General features: G+C 44.3%; 1 protein-coding gene across 1 annotated transcript in view; it reads left to right on the plus strand.

Annotated features, from left to right (window-relative positions):
* The window catches only part of LMX1B (LIM homeobox transcription factor 1 beta), a 141,600-nt gene extending 130,631 nt beyond the window's left edge, over positions 1–10,969 (plus strand). Inside the window, exon 18 of the transcript XR_014493916.1 lies at positions 10,358–10,969. The gene's annotated coding sequence lies outside the window, so the exon portion shown is untranslated. The remainder of the gene's footprint in view (positions 1–10,357) is intronic.
* Positions 10,970–17,090: the final 6,121 nt, after the last annotated feature.

Genomic DNA, 17,090 nt, shown 5'->3' on the forward strand with positions numbered 1-17,090 from the left:
TATATGCACAGAATGCCTGCATCTTGGTTTGGATTGTGATTATTTAAATTTAATTTTCTGTATTTCTGCATCTGATTATGATGTTAATATTACATGTATGGACTTCCCAATTCAACATTGGTGTATGCATTAAGTTAAATGCAAACCATGCATATGTTTTCTGAGGTTTTCGTGGGTGTTTGTATGTGGATCTTTGGTCATTCGGGTTTTTTCCCGCGTAGAATTGAAGGTGTAGGAGCAATGTTTCGACGGAATCCCATCCGTCATCCTCAGGCTGGTGGCTTCAGCTTCCTTCTTCGGATTATTTTCCATCTGTTCCTTCTTGTTCTGCTTTTAGGCACTTTGGAGAATAGTTTGACGCCCCCACTTCCTTGTGGCAGCCCTTTAGATATTGGAAGACTGCTATCCTGTCACCCCCAAGTCCTTCTTTTCATTAAACTAGACATACCCAATTCCTGCAACCTTTCATCCTATGATTTAGCCTCCAGATTGTCTCCTCCAGATGTGCCAAATGCTTTAGCTTCACCCCCAGTGGCTCCCACACCCAGTGTCCAGTGCTGGTGCACATCTGGACAATGCACACACACACACACACACACACACACACCGAAGAGAAATGCCAAGCTTGTTTTTTATTTTTATTTTTCAAAAAATGCTTTCCTTTTTTGCAACTACAAAGGAGAGGAGGTCAGGAGCTAACACTGCAAAAGGAGACTAAATCCGTCCCACAGGTCCGTCTCTCTCCCCTCTAGGCTATGCCCACGTTAGCTCTGTTGGCCATTTCTTTGGCATCCCTTTGTAGTCACTCAAGAGTCGATTGAAACAATGGCCGTATTTTTGTGCCGAGACATTATTTGGAAGAGGCCACCGTTGGCTCATCCTTTGATGCTGCAGCCTGTGTTCACCAGGGTGTGCAAAACCTTGTAAGCTGATCCCAGGCAGCAGCATTTTTTTAAGACTACATCACCCACAGATAAGACAAATGCACTCTACTTCCCCCCACCCACCCCCACCCCAGGCCTTGAGGATCAGAAATGACTGCTGCCTGACAAAATGTGGGAAAGAAAAGAATTAAGTTCAACTGCCCAATTCTTCTGCAAAAGGTAGTAGAATTCTACCACTGCGGAGTGAGCTGGGTGGAAAACCAAACTGAAATCCATTGAAATAAACAGGGATCAATCAATCAGAATAAAGGTGGAAGGGGCCTTGGAGGTCCTCTAGTCCAACCCCCTGCTGAAGCAGGAGGCCCTCCATCATTTCAGACAAATGACTCTTCTTAAAATCCTCCAGTGTTGGAGCATCCACAGCGAGGCGAACCGTTCCACTAGTTAATTGTCCTTCGTTGTTAGGAAGTTTCTCCTTAATTCCGGGTTGCTTCTCTCCTTGATTAGTTTCCATCCGTTGTTTCTTATCTTGCCTTCTGGGTGCTTTGGAAAAATAAGTTGACCCCCTCTTCTTTCTGGCAGCCCCTCCAATACTGGGTCAGGATGATAGCGGTAGCAATAGAACTTACTTGACAGCCCTCTCTACGCGGTTTACAGTCAGCCTCTCGCCCCCAACAATCTGGGTCCTGATTTTACCCACCTTGGAAGGATGGAAGGCTGAATCAACCTTGAGCCGGTCAGGACCGAACTTGAAGCTGTAGGCGGAGTAAGCCTGCAAAGCTGTATTAATCTAACCACTGTGCCACCAGGGCTGAATCAGCAAGTGACTGAAAGAATTCTGCTTGGATAGGGTGAATGGCCAGAAGAAACATCTTAAGAAAGTTTCTTAGTTCATTGGAATTGTTACCTAGTTTGGTAATGAAGCGTCTACAAGAAAACGACCAAGTCCAGAGAGCACCAAGGACCCCATAGTCCTCCTCCTCCTCCTCTTCCTCCTCGTCCTTCTCTCCACAAATCCTACTCCCTTTTGCCCTGATAATGTTACCTAGTTGGGTCATGAAACATCTGCAAGAAAACAACCAAGTTTTGAGAGCACCACAATCCAAAATGTCCATTGATGTTTACCCTTTACTTGGCTATTAGTAAAGTAAGCCCATCCCTACGACCACTAGCAAAATCTTGGCTTACCTTAATCTCCGGACTCTAATGCACTTTCCCCTTTTTTCCAGGGGAGTGACTGGTTTTCCCAAATTGAAGGGATAATTTTAGGTGGTCATCTGAACAAATTGTCTAACCGGGCCAAGGTCCGGGACTATATTAGGTTGCTTTCCATATTGCAATATTGGCGTAGTTAATAATGATTTGGCAGTAATTTTAAAACAGTATTAAGAAGGCATCAATAATTCAATCCGTGCTCAGGAAAAACCAGCCTGAGTCCTGGGCAACAGAGAATAAAAGCGAGAAAAATCATTAGTCAAAGTTAATGTTAGATTGATTAATTTTTGAGTCCTGGACTTTCCCCCCCCTCCCTTTCCCCCCCCTTCCCTTGAGTGATGGGAGCAGCAAGCAAAGCTTAGGCCTTCCTGGGTATCTCGCGTTTCTATGGTAACGCATTCTTATTGCAAAGCGGGGTCACCCACAGCTTAATGACAGAAAGGCGGGGAGATAGAAAGAGAGAGAGACAAAATAACACTTAAGTAGCAGTGACAGTGTATGTTAAACATCCTTAACTCCTGAGAATACCCTCAGGGTGTCATCCACCCCCAACATGATGCTTCCAGGGTCCTGCCAAATTAAATTAAAATAATAAAATCAATCAAGATTGGGCATCTCCATTTTTAACTCCTGAGATGATGCCCACCACCCCTTTTTTGTATCTTTGTCTTATATCTGGACAGGTGGACAGTGATGGGTTGCAACCATCCACCATTCCAATGAAGTGCTCTGGGACTTAAATGGGACCCAGAATCTTTTTGAATTAATAAAGACAAATCTGGAAGCTTTGAGTTCAAGGAGACCAGCTCCAAATCATTTGTTTTGAACTCAAAAAGCCAAGCAGAGGAAGGATTCTGCAGGAGCCCAGGTATGGTGTCCATCAGCCTCTAGAGAAGATGATGCCAACCTCTGCTGTAGCTCCCCTTGTGGGAAACTTGAGGGCTTAGAAAATTATCCTGCAGCCCCATCTCTTTTTCAGTGGGGAGCAGGTACTGTACGTCACCAAGGATCTCCTTTGAAGATCCCAAGAGTTGGGAAACTTTATGGAAATGCACATCTTGGCTTGGCTTGGCAGCTCACCATAACCTGGAGCTATCTCTCTCTCTCTTCATCCCATGAAAAACATGTAATCGAGGCGTGACCAAATCCGTTTGCAGATTTTTCCTTTCAGATGCTGGAAAGCCAGCTCATCCAACCTGAATGGTGGCTGGTTTGGCCACTTTGAACGTAGACAAGCGTTGTTTCTACAGACTCGCTGTCTCTAGCTTTGCAATCCAGCTGATCGGTGCCAAACGAGCATACTACGTGTTCTTATGTGTTCCAGCAGGAGGAGGTCTGGGCTCTTGGCTCGTCACAAACAAGGATGGATCAACATGGATAAGGACATCTCTGCAAAAAACAAACAAACACATCAGTGCATTGCAACCCAGGCTATGTCAAGCACTTACAACACTCAAGAAGTACATTGAAGATTTGAAAACCCAGTTTGCTACAATCTGTCCTATCTAGAAAGATGTTCCTCAGTAATCTTTTGAAGGCCAGGAAGATACTAAGAAGCAAACGACTGTCCCTAAACCACATGTCAATGTCCTCTCAAAGGATGTTCTCCTGAGCCAATCGAGCTACCATTGTTCTCTTATGGAGAAGAAGGATCCATAATAATGACTATGACTGTTCCAGAAGCTTTATGATTGATGGCCAACAGCCTATGAAGAGTGAAAGTCTCTTGGAAGACCAGAGGGCTCCAAAGGCCACCTTTTCAGGAATTTCACTTCCATGGACTGTTCCTTGTACCCATGGTGTCTCCTTCTCCTACCAAGATGCCTCTTCATCAATGCCTGCTGGTTGATTGGTTCAAAGTCCTCAAAAAAAACAAAACACCCACCAGGCTTAGAAAGCAGTAAGTACCCCACTTCTCCCCTCCTCCTCCTTCCCCATCCCTCCTCCTCATCCACTCTGCAAACCCTACCCCTTCTAGCACCCATGATGTTGCATAGATGGATCGTGAAACATCTGCAAGGAAACCACTAAGCTCAGAGAGCAGCAAGGACCTTACTGTTCAACCCCAAGCAACAAATCTTCTCTTCTGTTGGTTTCAACCATACTTAGAAAACTAAGAAAAATGTGTTCATTAAGGGATGTATAAAGATGGCCCACCATTGCAGATCGTGTATACTCCACACACTACCCTTCTACTTTATTCATTCCCGGTGGAAAATATGAAGTTGCTACTCTCATGACTTCTAGTTTCTCATTAGGTTGTAGAATTCCAACTTAAAAAGGCCAGAGGTTCTAATTAGTTGGGTGGCATAGGAAGATTTGATGTACGCCGATGTTCCTTTAATACTTCCCCTGGAGGAGGCAAAGGCTGGCCAGGATAACCAAAGAAGTCTCATTTTGTTCTGGCAAGCATGCACACATGACACTGATAGTTCATTGTATAACACCTGAAAAGACTGGAATACAAATTGACTTGATTAAGCCCCTGCATGTTTTGCAAGATGCTATCTTTGACCTGTAAACAGAAACCAACGCATGATCGCCAGACTAGATTCTAGTGTTTGGAACAACCATAATTTTTTCCCCCACACTTTTCACTCCATTGCGGTATCCCAATGGTCGCGGGATCCAAATTCAGATGCTTGGTAACTGACTCAGATTTACGATGGTTGCAGTATGCCCTTTTGTGGCCTTCTGACAAGCAAAGGCGATGGGGAAGCAATTTTCATTTAACAACTGCAGCGATTCACTTAGCAGATGTGGCAAAGAAAGATCGTAAATTGGTGTCAGTTTGGGTCTGACGGATTTGTGAACTTGGTCTGAAAACTCAGAACCATTTCCTTGAAACACTTTGGTTTCCTTCAGGGGGTTGACGCAAATGTATCAGTCGGATCCAGATTCGAATTGCAATATCGCAACGTTCCTTCACCGGAGCCGTAGTGCTTTCTTCGGGGATCCAGAAGAAGAGTTGGTAACTTCCAAATTAGGGGTCCTGAAGTGTACTTTGAAACCAGTCCAGATGTTTTGCCGACTCAGAAGAGGTTCTACTAAGCAGGTGTTCCTAAGAAGCTCTGGAAGAACCTTTGGGGCCATCAGGATCCTCCATCCCCATTTTGCTAGAGACCTTCCAAAGGATCAGATGTCATCTTCTCAAATCAGCAAGAGAAGTGTGATACTGCAGCCAATGTCTAACTCAACGATTTTAGGAAGGCTGTCAAACCCAAGGAAGGAAAGATCTGAGCTCTTCTTTGGTTCTTGAGTCTACTGAAAGCTCAGAAGAAAGTCTTCTTGAGAATAAAAAGCAATTCAACAGTCACAGATTTCCAGAGCTGAGTTTTGGGGAGAATCTGAAACAGCAAGCTAGAAAACCTTCTGTCTAAGCCTGGCTGATTGCTGGAACAACTTTGAATGCTGGTGTAGGGTATTTCTGTTCCTTTTTTCCCCCTAGACTTCCCCGGCTTCAATAATAATAATAATAATAATAATAATAATAATAATAATAATAATAATAATAATAATAATAATAATAATAATAATAATAATAATAATAATAATAATAATAATAAGAAGAAGAAGAAGAAGAAGAAGAAGAAGAAGAAGAAGAAGAAGAAGAAGAAGAAGAAGAAGAAGAAGAAGAAGAAGTTGGAAGGGACCTTGGAGGTCATCTAGTCCAAACCCCTGCTCAGGCAGGAAACCCCCATACCATTTCAGGCAAATGGCTGTCCAGTCTCTTCTTAAAAGCCTCCAGTGTTGGAGCTTTCACCACTTCTGGAGGCAGGTTGTTCCACTGGTTAGTTGTTCTCGCTGTCAGGAAGTTTCTTCTTAGTTCTAGGTTGCTTCTTTCCTTGACTAGTTTCCATCCGTTGCTTCTTGTCCTGCCTTCGGGCGCTTTGGAGAATAGCTTGACTCCCTCTTCTTTGGGGCAGCCCCTGAGATATTGGAACACTGCTATCATGTCACCCCTCACCCTTCTCTTCATTAAAATACACATACCCAATTCCAGCAACCCTTCCCTATATGTTTTAGCCTCCAGTCCCCCAATCATCTTTGTTTCTCTTCTCTTCTTCTGTTGGAAGTTGATCCATTAAATATTTCTTAAAATCCTTGGAATGCTGCCAATGAGATGAAGAGAGCCAGTTGAGTAACTCTAAGCTGTGCATGAGCACTCTGCATTCCTGTGACTTAAACCAACAATTAAATAATGCAAAGGTGAAAATTTGGAAACCCGCAATCAAATCTGCAGTCATTTAAACCCCTTTTTCTATTTTAAATTTCTTTTTTTCTTTTTTCTTTTTTCCTTTATAGATATAGATATAGATATATAGATATAGTTATAGATATAGATATAGATATAGATATAGATATAGATATAGATATAGATATAGATATAGATATAGATATAGATATAGATACAGATACAGATACAGATACAGATACAGATCTGTGCTCTGGGACTTCAGAAGGGGAACCTGTCTGCTTTTGTCCTCCTCGATAGCCTTTTTCCAGGACTTGCTTTTTCTTTCCAAGGCAGTTTGAAGCGGAGAGGATCGTAGTTGGAAATTTGAATCCCATCAACGATGATGAACTGTCCAGACTTATCCCAGGCTGAGTTATTGATGGAATTACAACAGACACTAAGAACTTCTTGAGATGATTTGAGCAGAGGGAGGGAGAGGCTCCGGAGCAGACAATGGCTGGTATTATTTACTGGGATAAAAGTGATATTTTGAAGGAGAAGGAGGGCGACCGCTGAAATAGCCTCTTTGTCTGCTTCAACTTGTAACTAGCAAGGCTCAGGGTCTGGGGGAGTGAGAGAAGCCCAAAGTTAATCAGTTTAAATCTCCAGACATGTCAGCCTCTGGCTGAGGTGGATATGTTCTCACCTCGCAGGAGTCCTCTTGATTTATATGAGGTGTTACACCTCACTTTTCATCCTTTCCTCCATGCTTTCTTTTCTCCTATTAAGATCCAGAAGGCTTCCCTTCATGGAATGGAATGGAATAGAATAGAATAGAATAGAATAGAATAGAATAGAATAGAATAGAATAGAATAGAATAGAATAGAATAGAATAGAATAGAATAGAATAGAATAGAATAGAAACAGAATACAATACAATAGTAATAAGTAGAATAGAATAGAAGAATAGAATAATAATAATCAGTGCTTTTTTTGTAAAAGAAAAAGGTGCCGGAACTCACGCATGTCATACAACCCGCCTTGCCTACCCTACAAGGTTCCATCCAAAAAAGGTGCCGGAACTTCGTTCTGAGCGTTCTATGAGAAAAAAAGCCATAATAATAAGAATAAGAATAAGAATAAGAATAGTAATAATACTAGAATAGAATAGTAATAGAATAATAAGAATAGAATAGAATGGAATGGAATGGAATGGAATGGAATGGAATGGAATGGAATGGAATGGAATGGAATGGAATAGAATTCTTTATTCGCCAAGTGTGACTGGACACACCAGGAATTTGTCTCTAGTGCATAAGCTCTCGATACAAGCAACAAGTGATAAATCATGATCATAATCATCAATTACAATCATCAAAAATCATAAGACATAGTCTGTAGGATACTAAATAAGCCAACAACATAAATCATAATAGGACACTAAATAAAAGCAACTTCCATGATTAACGGGACATTAATGAATAAAGGGGTCCCTTGTCACCCATTGTCATGAATGCATCCATTGTCTTGTCTTTTGCCAATTCATAAAGGTTCTCCAGTATCAATTCTCTGTAAGTTTCCAAAGAACCCTCTTCAAAGGTTTCTATTTTTCCTCTATTTTGATTTTGGTTCCCCCCCCACCCCCAAAAGCTCAGCTGCTCCTCCTGTAATTGTTTTGCAGTGGTATTTGCCTGTCTACTGTCAGCACCTAATTATCAACCTGTAATTGACCCCATCCTGCAATAAAATCTAATTAGGTCTCACAGCTGCACGGAGCTGCACTCCGGCCTGTTTCCAGGGGTGAAACCCGAACTCAAGACAATATCCCTGGAGAGGACCCATTTTCACAAAGACGCAGAGAAGTGAGGCTTTGTTGAAAAACTCAAAATCTTGCAAGAGACACGGGCACACCGAGTCACAAAGCAAGCAACAGGATAGTTGAGTATAGGATCCTTGGGGCTGTCTGAGCTGGGTTGTTTCCTTGCAGACATTTCATTACCCAGCTAGGTAACCTCACCAGGGCTAGAAGGGTGTGTGGAGAGGAGGAGGAGGAGGAGGAGGAAGAAGAAGAAGAAGAAGAAGAAGAAGAAGAAGAAGAAGAAGAAGAAGAAGAAGAAGAAGAAGAAGAAGAAGAAGGGCTGTGGGATCCTTGATGCTCCCTGAGTTTGGCTGTTTTCCTGCAAATGTTTTGATACCCAACTAGGTAACATTGTTAGCGCCAATGATGCCACCCAGTTGGGTAATGAAATGTCTGCAAATATTCTATTCTACTATCTGGTGTACACGGGTCCCGCGTGGTTAGTCCATGGTTCAGTGTATAGTGTGAATTCACTCAATCGGGTTGAGTAAGCCATGGTTAGATTTAGAGCTTTGGGGCCACGATGACTTTGGTTTTTCCAGCTTTGCTGCTAACTTTGAGAACGCCCAGTAGGGTTAGCCCAACTTAGACGAGAGACATCAAGAAAGCTCGAAAACTGTAACCCAGGCTGAGAAGGGAGAGAACCGAGCAGGAAATGACTTGTCTATTCCTGTAAAGGAAACAGCTCAAGGTACCCAGGAGTCCAGCATGACTCAGGGGACAAATTAAGGCGGTGGTTAGGGGGTCCTTTTGTGGTGTCTGTGTGTTCCGTGGCCCCGAATTATAGTCTCAAAATTGGGGAGACCCAGAAATCTTCTCTAGCTGGAAGTGTGAAGTTTGCAGATTGCATTACGGCCTTGAGGCCTAACGGCCCATCTTCCCCGTGTTAAACCCATCCAAATCCATTTTCGAACGGCGTAAAGAGAGCGCAGGGAAAGGCAAGGAGAAATTTCCAATAAATGGAGCTTTCCTTTTGTGGCAGAAAAGGGCCCGCTCTCCTTATTTGTCAAGCGAGACCACATTTAGCGAGGGGAGCCGGTGAGATAAGATTCATCTAAGTATTACCGTCAGTATTAAATTTATCACAGGAGACCCTTCAAACGGTTTAGTTCCAGGGATGCCCGGAATTAAGTTTTGCTTGGGAAAGCAGCTCTTTTCCTCAGATATTTATCAGGTGCAGGTAGTAAAATGGGCTTTAGCTGTGTCCAACATGTCTCCTGCCTGTAATTAGCTATTAAAGCATTACCAATCTTGTGCTGTGTTAGCGAGTGAGGTTTATTGCATTGTGGATAGGGAGCTTGGTGAAATATCTCCCCTGTGCTATTCCGGAGGATGGTTGTCAATGAGGCAACTGCCACACTGGGCCATTTTTTTATTTTTTTTATTTTGGGGGGTGGGGTTGACAGAAAGGGAGGGGAGAGGGACTCGTGATTCCTTGCAAAGCTGAGCAAAGCTGGGTGACTTAGAGAGAAATCTCCTTCTGCGGAGGACAATAGGGGCCTTTCCTGTCAAAGGACTACAATTTTAGGAAAACTGAGAAATTAATAGTGGTCATAAGGGTGGGAGGGAGGGAAGAGGGAGTCAAGCTATTCTCCAAAGCACCTGAAGGCAGGACAAGAAGCAACGGATGGAAACTAGTCAAGGAGAGAAGCAACCTAGAACTAAGGAGAAACTTCCTGACAGTTAGAACAATTAACCAGTGGAACAACCTGCCTCCAGAAGCAGTGAATGCTCCAACACTGGAAGTTTTTAAGAAGAGACTGGACAGCCATTTGTCTGAAATGGTATAGGGTTTCCTGCCTGAGCAGGCAGTTGGACTAGATGACCTCCAAGGTCCCTTCCAACTACTTCTTCTTCTTCTTCTTCTTCTTCTTCTTCTTCTTCTTCTTCTTCTTATTATTATTATTATTATTATTATTATTATTATTATTATTATTATTATTATTATTATTATTATTATTCATCCAGTTGCGTCCGACTCTGTTATTCTATTCTATTCTATTCTATTCTATTCTATTCTATTCTATTCTATTCTATTCTATTCATCAAAAGGAAAAAGGACACAGAATGATGTGCACCCCACCCCCACCCCACCCCCCCCAAAATATGTGTCCCCTTCTCAAATGCCTCTTTTGACATCTTGGATTCTGCAAGCTACCAGAAGTGAGACTTGATTAAGGAGCCGCAGAGCAGGGCCTTTTAATTTATTGTGTCTTTCATAGGAATGACTTTTGCGGAGCGGGGAGAGGCACAGTTCTGACCGAATGAGGCTTGATCTAATTCAAAACATTTATTTGCTTGGGAAAACCGAGCCAGCTCCATCTGCTCTGATTGAGAGAGTCAAATCAATTAGATGTGGATCATCAAAATCCCTGACTCGGTTAAGAAACCAGCCCGTTTCTTGAAGTGATTTGGAAATCCTGAAGATTCAACTGAATTAAACCTCCGAAGTGAATTTGTACCAGCTAATGCTCTGGTCTATCTCATACTGAGGCAGAGAATTAACCTGGGACCTTCTTAACGACCTGGTCTTTTCAGATGGCCTGACCACTCAAGGCGGAGCCCATTTTTGCTTAAATTTCTGGACCATTTTCTTTCTTTTTTGGGGGGGTGGGGCGCCTTTCCCACCCGACACTGTCTCTCAATCGCTTCCGCCTGCAGCCCCAAACGGGGAGGACAGGCAGGAGTTTCTCCCCCCTACAAGCGACCACAAACCGTGGGAGAGCTTTTCTTCAGGTTGCTCCACTGACTTATATTTTGACATCCTTAAGTTCAAACAAGCTCTCTTTGCACTCAGCCGGGGCTGAGATGTTCTCCTTTGATCTGAAGGTCAACGCGGCTGTTCTACCTCGCCCAGGCTCCTGCTGGCGTGCCATGCGGTTTTTGTTTTCAAATTATACAGCAAGAGGAGAGAGAGAGAGAGAGAGAGACCGGGCTGGAATCAGTCTAAGCGAGGGAAACCTGAGAGCCACGAGCAGCAATGTGAAATTGTCACTGCTGGGGATCAGAGGTGGGGAAACTTTCTGGGATCCCTTTCAAGGATCAGCTGTCATGTTATGACTTAAGCCGAGCTCTGCCAAGGGACCTGACGTGCCCCACAAACCATTTCTCTTGCATTTTTTTAAAAAATATTTCTATCAGTTAATAAATGGATTTGCTTTTGAGATACTCTGCCAGGGAAGAAAATTTGAAGAGGGCTTTCCTCCCCCCCCACCCCAGGAGCAACATGGACTTGAACTCAGTGGTAGCTGAGAGATGCATGTGGCCCAAAGTCACCCAGCCGGCTTTCAGGGCTAAGGCGCGACTAGAACTCACCGTCTCCTGGTGATTGGCTCAAAGTCACCCAGCCGGCTTTCAGGGCTAAGGCGGGACTAGAACTCACCGTCTCCTGGTGATTGGCTCAAAGTCACCCAGCCGGCTTTCAGGGCTAAGGCGGGACTAGAACTCACCGTCTCCTGGTGATTGGCTCAAAGTCACCCAGCCGGCTTTCAGGGCTAAGGCGGGATTAGACCTCACCGTCTCCTGGTGATTGGCCCAAAGTCACCCAGCCGGCTTTCAGGGCTAAGGCAGGACTAGAACTCACCGTCTCCTGGTGATTGGCCCAAAGTCACCCAGCCAGCTTACAGGCCTAAGGTGGGACTAGAACTCTCCATCTCCTGGTTTCTGTGCCAACATCTTAACCTCTAGACCAAACTGGCTCTAGCGGATCTAATGGATCCAGGTTGACGTCCCAGCCATGAGATCTCAATGAGTGCTTTTGGGCCAGGCCTCTCAATCTATCTCACAACTGTCACGACTTAGGGTGGTTTGAAACGGAGGGGAGGAAGGTTGCACTGAGCTGTTAGGTTGACTATAAAGGATAACACCTAAATACTATTGGGTGAATGGGCTTCCATAGGCAGGGCTGGCAAGCGAAGGAGATGTTGAATTTGTCCAGTGTTAGGAGCTGTGCTCTGGAGCTGTCCAAGGCTATTTAGTGCTGATGCCCAGCCTGGCATCAGCCTCTGAGGAGTGATGGGAAATGGCTTTGCATTTGGATTGAGAAGAGAAGAGAGGAGAGGAGAGGAGAGGAGAGGAGAAGAGAAGAGAAGAGAAGAGAAGAGAAGAGAAGAGAAGAGAAGAGAAGAGAAGAGAAGAAGAGAAGAGAAGAGAAGAGAATGGGACAGGACAGGACAGAAGAGATTGGACACAAGCTTCTAAGTGCAAATGTAACACTTGTCTTCTTGAATATATAAGTTGAGCTGCTGGCCTCTCTTGTCCAGATGTTGTGAGGCAGCTCCATTAGAAGCAAAGCTAAGGGTAGGAAAACAGGCACTTCATAAAGCTAAGAGGCCAACGAGTGGGAAATTGTTTACAAAGTGAATAAAATACAAATATTAAAGTGGGGGGGAACCCACCACCAAAGTGGACAATGAAGCCAAAAAAAAGCTCTCGCCTGGTGTTTAAAACAGAGCATAGTGGAAGTAGAAATGGACACAAATGGCAAATCAGTGTGAAGCCAAATGAAATCTGATTTGCCCAGCTGTCCTCCATTAAGAACGAGGCTCACAATTTATTTGGCTCGTAGACACACAAGCAGACGAGGCGGTTGTTTCTGCTAGAACCAGGCCTTTATATCATGCTTATCGAAGACCCAATTGGTTCGAGGTTGGTTGGTTGGTTGGTTTCCCTCTTCCGTGGCTTCATTTTGTCCTTTTCAAAGGACCTCTTGAACTTTTGCTACTGTATTGGGGGGGGGGTGGGGGGGGTGTCAAAGCCGTTCTATCAAAGGCTGATGAGAGGTTTGCCCGAATGAAAGAAATTCCAAGCGGTTTTCCTTCTCCATAAGACCACCAAGGTCTTTTCTGGGAAACGAGATAAACCAGCCTGCCCCTGTTTATTGATCTAGAATTATTGGATGTCGCCCTACTGAGATCAATCTGCCCGGGACAGGGGTACTGTTTTCCTTGAGGAAGCTGAGCATCATAGGTGGCTTCGTGGAGGTACCCCTGCCCTGTTGCTTTGTCAGCTCAGCCCTGTCCAAACCCACCTTCCCAAATTCAGCCCACATGTTGGAACCCACACCGTGTGATTGAGATTAGATCCAGGCCCACCCTGGAATTCTACAGCCAAAGCTGAATTCTGGCTTGGATCGTCCACTAATGAACTCACCCAGATCTCCTGCTGAGAAGGGACCTTGGACGCTGCTGCATTGTTATGTCTGAACGACTGCTTTCTAAAAACAAAATGGGAATGAAAGTGCGATCGTCTGGGAGAAGAAAGTGGGGAAGAAAGATCTGGGTTTCTCGCAGGAGGCCACGTTGAGTTTTGAGTGAAAGACAAAATAAAAACTGATTGGCAATAATGTAGGCTGAGACATCCACCCCTTTGCTTCCCCCATACTAGAGGAAGCGTCAAAATACAAGCTGAGCTCCAGTTATTCACGACTTGAACCAGTTCACACATTATGCTGCATCCAGTCATGCTGGTAAAAGCAGAATCCCTCAAAAGCAGAATCCCACTTGTGAGTAATGCCCTTCTTGGACCGAGATTCTCTATGAGACACCATCATCGAGTGAGTGTTGACAATGTAGGGTGGACTCCGTGGGATTGCCCCACCCCAGAGGCCTTCTGCAGACCCCGTCGGGCAAGGAATTTGGGCTGAGTCTTGGAGAAAGGCCTTCTCTGCTTTAGCCCCAACCCTCAGGGTTGGAAGGGACCTTGGAGGTCTTCCAGTCCATGCCTATTCTCAAGAAGAAGACCCTATACCATTCCAGACAAATAGTGGTCCAATCTCTTCTTAAAAACCTCCAATGTTGGAACACCCACAACTTCCGAAGGCAAGCCTTTCCATTGATTTATTGTTCTAACTGTTAGGAGATTTCTCCTTAGTTCTAAGTCAGATTTCACCTTGATTGGGGGGGGGGGGAGGAGGAGGAGGAGGAGGAAGAGGAGGAGGCATTTATTTCATTACAAATCCTGATTAGCTCTATTTCTGACTTTCTTAGAACTGGATCAATGTGGATTTTTTAAAAAGCCCCAGAAAGGTAAAGATTTCAGCAGTTAGCGCTGCTTGCAGCATCTTTGCCAATACAGTGACCTCCACAACATTTTAAACAAATCCCAAAACTTGGGAAGCTGGCACAGCAGCCTACTTTAAAGCAGGGAAGCGGGTGGGGGGATATTCAGAGAAAACAGCACAGCTTAATAGGCCTGGCCAATCCTCTCTAATCCACTTCAAGTCTTCGAAACAAGCTGGAGAGGCAATTCCACTCCGTTGCCCCCAATTCATCAGGAAAGAAAAGGGGATTTGAGCATGGGGCTATGAGTCCCAATTAGCCCCATCCAGACGAGTGTCCAATTTGATTCGGTGCTCCCGCTGAATTCCTCCATCCCATTCAGAAAAGTCAGAGCCTCTCAGTTCCACGTTGAGGGCTTCCAGTCCCGGGCTAGGTAGGTTTTAAATGAAGTGGGGAAAACAGAAGATTACCTCTGAGCTCATGCAGAGCTTTTCTTGCAGAGTGGCTGATTCACCCCGGGTAAGCCTCTGGCACATCCAACCTGATCTTTCTTTCTTTCTTTCTTTTTTTTCCTTCTTCTCGTTTGATTGCAAAAAAAAAAAAAAAGCCGTTTCAGATAAAAGGAAGCCAACAGGGGTTACGGTTGCTCTGAACAGGTGACTGCCCTCCAGCTGCAAACACACCTGGATCAGGCTGGAGTTTTTAAAGCCCTGAAAAGTTTCCTGGGCTGCAATCCAAGTCTCCAAAACCAGGTCCCGTCTTAGTGTGAGGAAAAAGCACCCGCAATGACAAAACGTTGCACAAAACAACCTGTGGGAAGAGGTTCAAGGAAGTTGGACAGTCAACTGGGACGACCCAACTCAAAAGGCCTTTGCTGGCCCGCTCAGCTAGGGGGATAAAATCTGTAATCCCTGCTACGTCTTCCATCTTGTGAAGGAAGACAGAGATCGTAGCCTTGTATTCTCTAAGAACAAGGAACAAAAGACAACGACTAGACCCGAAACGAAGTCTGAAGATGTTTTATGGATGTGGCCTTCCTTAAAATCTTTTTGATCCAAAGGAGTGGTCCCGAAATCTCACGATTTCTTTATTTGTTAAATTTAGAGGTTGCCCATCTCATCGGCGAAGCAAAGTCAAGAAAAAACATTGCCACTGAAGTGCAACTGTTCACATGTCTGACTCTTCATGACCCCATGGACCACAGGACGCCAGCCCCCCACCCCCCGAATCCCCTTGTCTCCAGGAATTTGCCCAAATTCATGTTCGTTGCATCGGTGACACTATCTAATCATCTTAAGCTCTGCCGTCCCCTTCTTCTTTTGCCTTCCATCTTTCCAAAACGTCAGCCTCTTTTCCAATGGGCAAAATTCTTACTCCTTTTAAACATTGGTGGAAAGCTTGGACTTTTGATGTCTTGCCTCTTTCATTATATTTGTCCAAAAATTGTTCTCTTGGTTCCTTCCAAGAGGTGTTATTCAAAAAGATATAGTCCTGAACGTGGAATTATTTAATGGCTGTTGATGGGTGGAGCCTCTAAGAATAGGTCTGTTCCTGCTTTACAAAGTGACATTCGTAGCTGATCATCCCTAGCTTGAATTTCCGATGAACCCTCTCTTCTCATTTGATGGCCAAAGTATTTGAGCTTCACCTTCACTGTGTGTGGCTAGTTTTATTTTAATTGATCAAACTTCTGTCTCATTTGGCCTTTTGTTTCCCCTTGGCTCCACCCACACTGGAGATGACTGTCTCTAAATATCAAAGAGTCACCAAAATCCCCAAAAAATAATTATTATACACTCCTATTTGAGCAGGTGAGAGGGGGGGGGAAAGAATCAGATTTCTTCAGAAAAATAGCTTGTTAAGCAATCTTGACTCTGTTTTTTTTTTAAAAAAAAACAAACCCAAACCAAACCTGGATCTCTTCTGCTCAGAAAGCCAGGGAAGAATCACAGATACTCCATCAACCTCACAAAAGCTCCCCAAAGGCTTTTTCTTTTGTTTGTTTGTTTTCACTTAGAGTTCAACAAGTTTGAGATGGTGGGTTAGAGCACAAACGAAATTCAAGTAATCTCCAGATGAACATTTTTCAGGCTGATGAATGGAGTGAAGGAAACCACGCCAAACACAATAAGCGGCTGCGCTTGTGCGAATTGAAATGTCTGATTACTTTGCTCTTCTTGGTTGCTTGGAGAACATCTCTGGCAAAACACCAAGACCAACGCTTGTGATCCTCCGAAGAAGAACGCAAATCACAACGGCACCCAGTTCCTGGCTTTTGGGGGCAACAGGGAAGGATGCTGGAAGTGAGCAGTGAACAGATGGTCTACTTTCATAGTCCATGTGTTGTTTATCTCTGTCCCAAATCCTTAAGTTTGGCTTCCTCGCCACAAGGACTGGGTTGCCCAACAGGCTAAGTTGAAGAAGAAGAAAAAAAAGCTCAAGAGGAGAGAGAGAGAGATAGAGAGAGGGAGGGAGGGAGGGAGGGAGAGAGAGAGAGAGAGAGAGAGAGAGAGGGAGAGAGAGAGAGAGAGAGAGAGAGAGAGAGAGAGAGAGAGAGAGAGAGAGAGAGAGAGAGTGTAGAAATAAGGAAGAATTTCCCAACAGTGAGAACGATTAATCAATGGAACAGCTTGCCTCCTGGAGTTGTGGGTGCTCCATCACTGGAGGTTTTCAAGAAGAGATTGGGCAACCCTTTGTCCAGGATGCTATAAGGATCTCCTGTCTTCGACAGGGAGTTGGACTAGATGATCTCCAAGGTCCCTTCCAGCCCTGTGATTCTATGATTGATTCTGTGATTCTATGATTCTGCAGTTCTATGACCTATGACATTCTGTTGTAGCAGGGGATATCATCCAGATATTATTTGGGATTGAGGTACTCTTGAATGAATCTACAGCTTTTCCCCCCCCTCTATTTCTCACTCGTTCTAAACTCTAAATATCCCAATTTGTAGGGA

The sequence above is a fragment of the Vipera ursinii genome (genome assembly GCF_947247035.1).
Source record: "Vipera ursinii genome assembly, chromosome: 16".
Lineage (NCBI taxonomy): Eukaryota > Metazoa > Chordata > Lepidosauria > Squamata > Viperidae > Vipera > Vipera ursinii.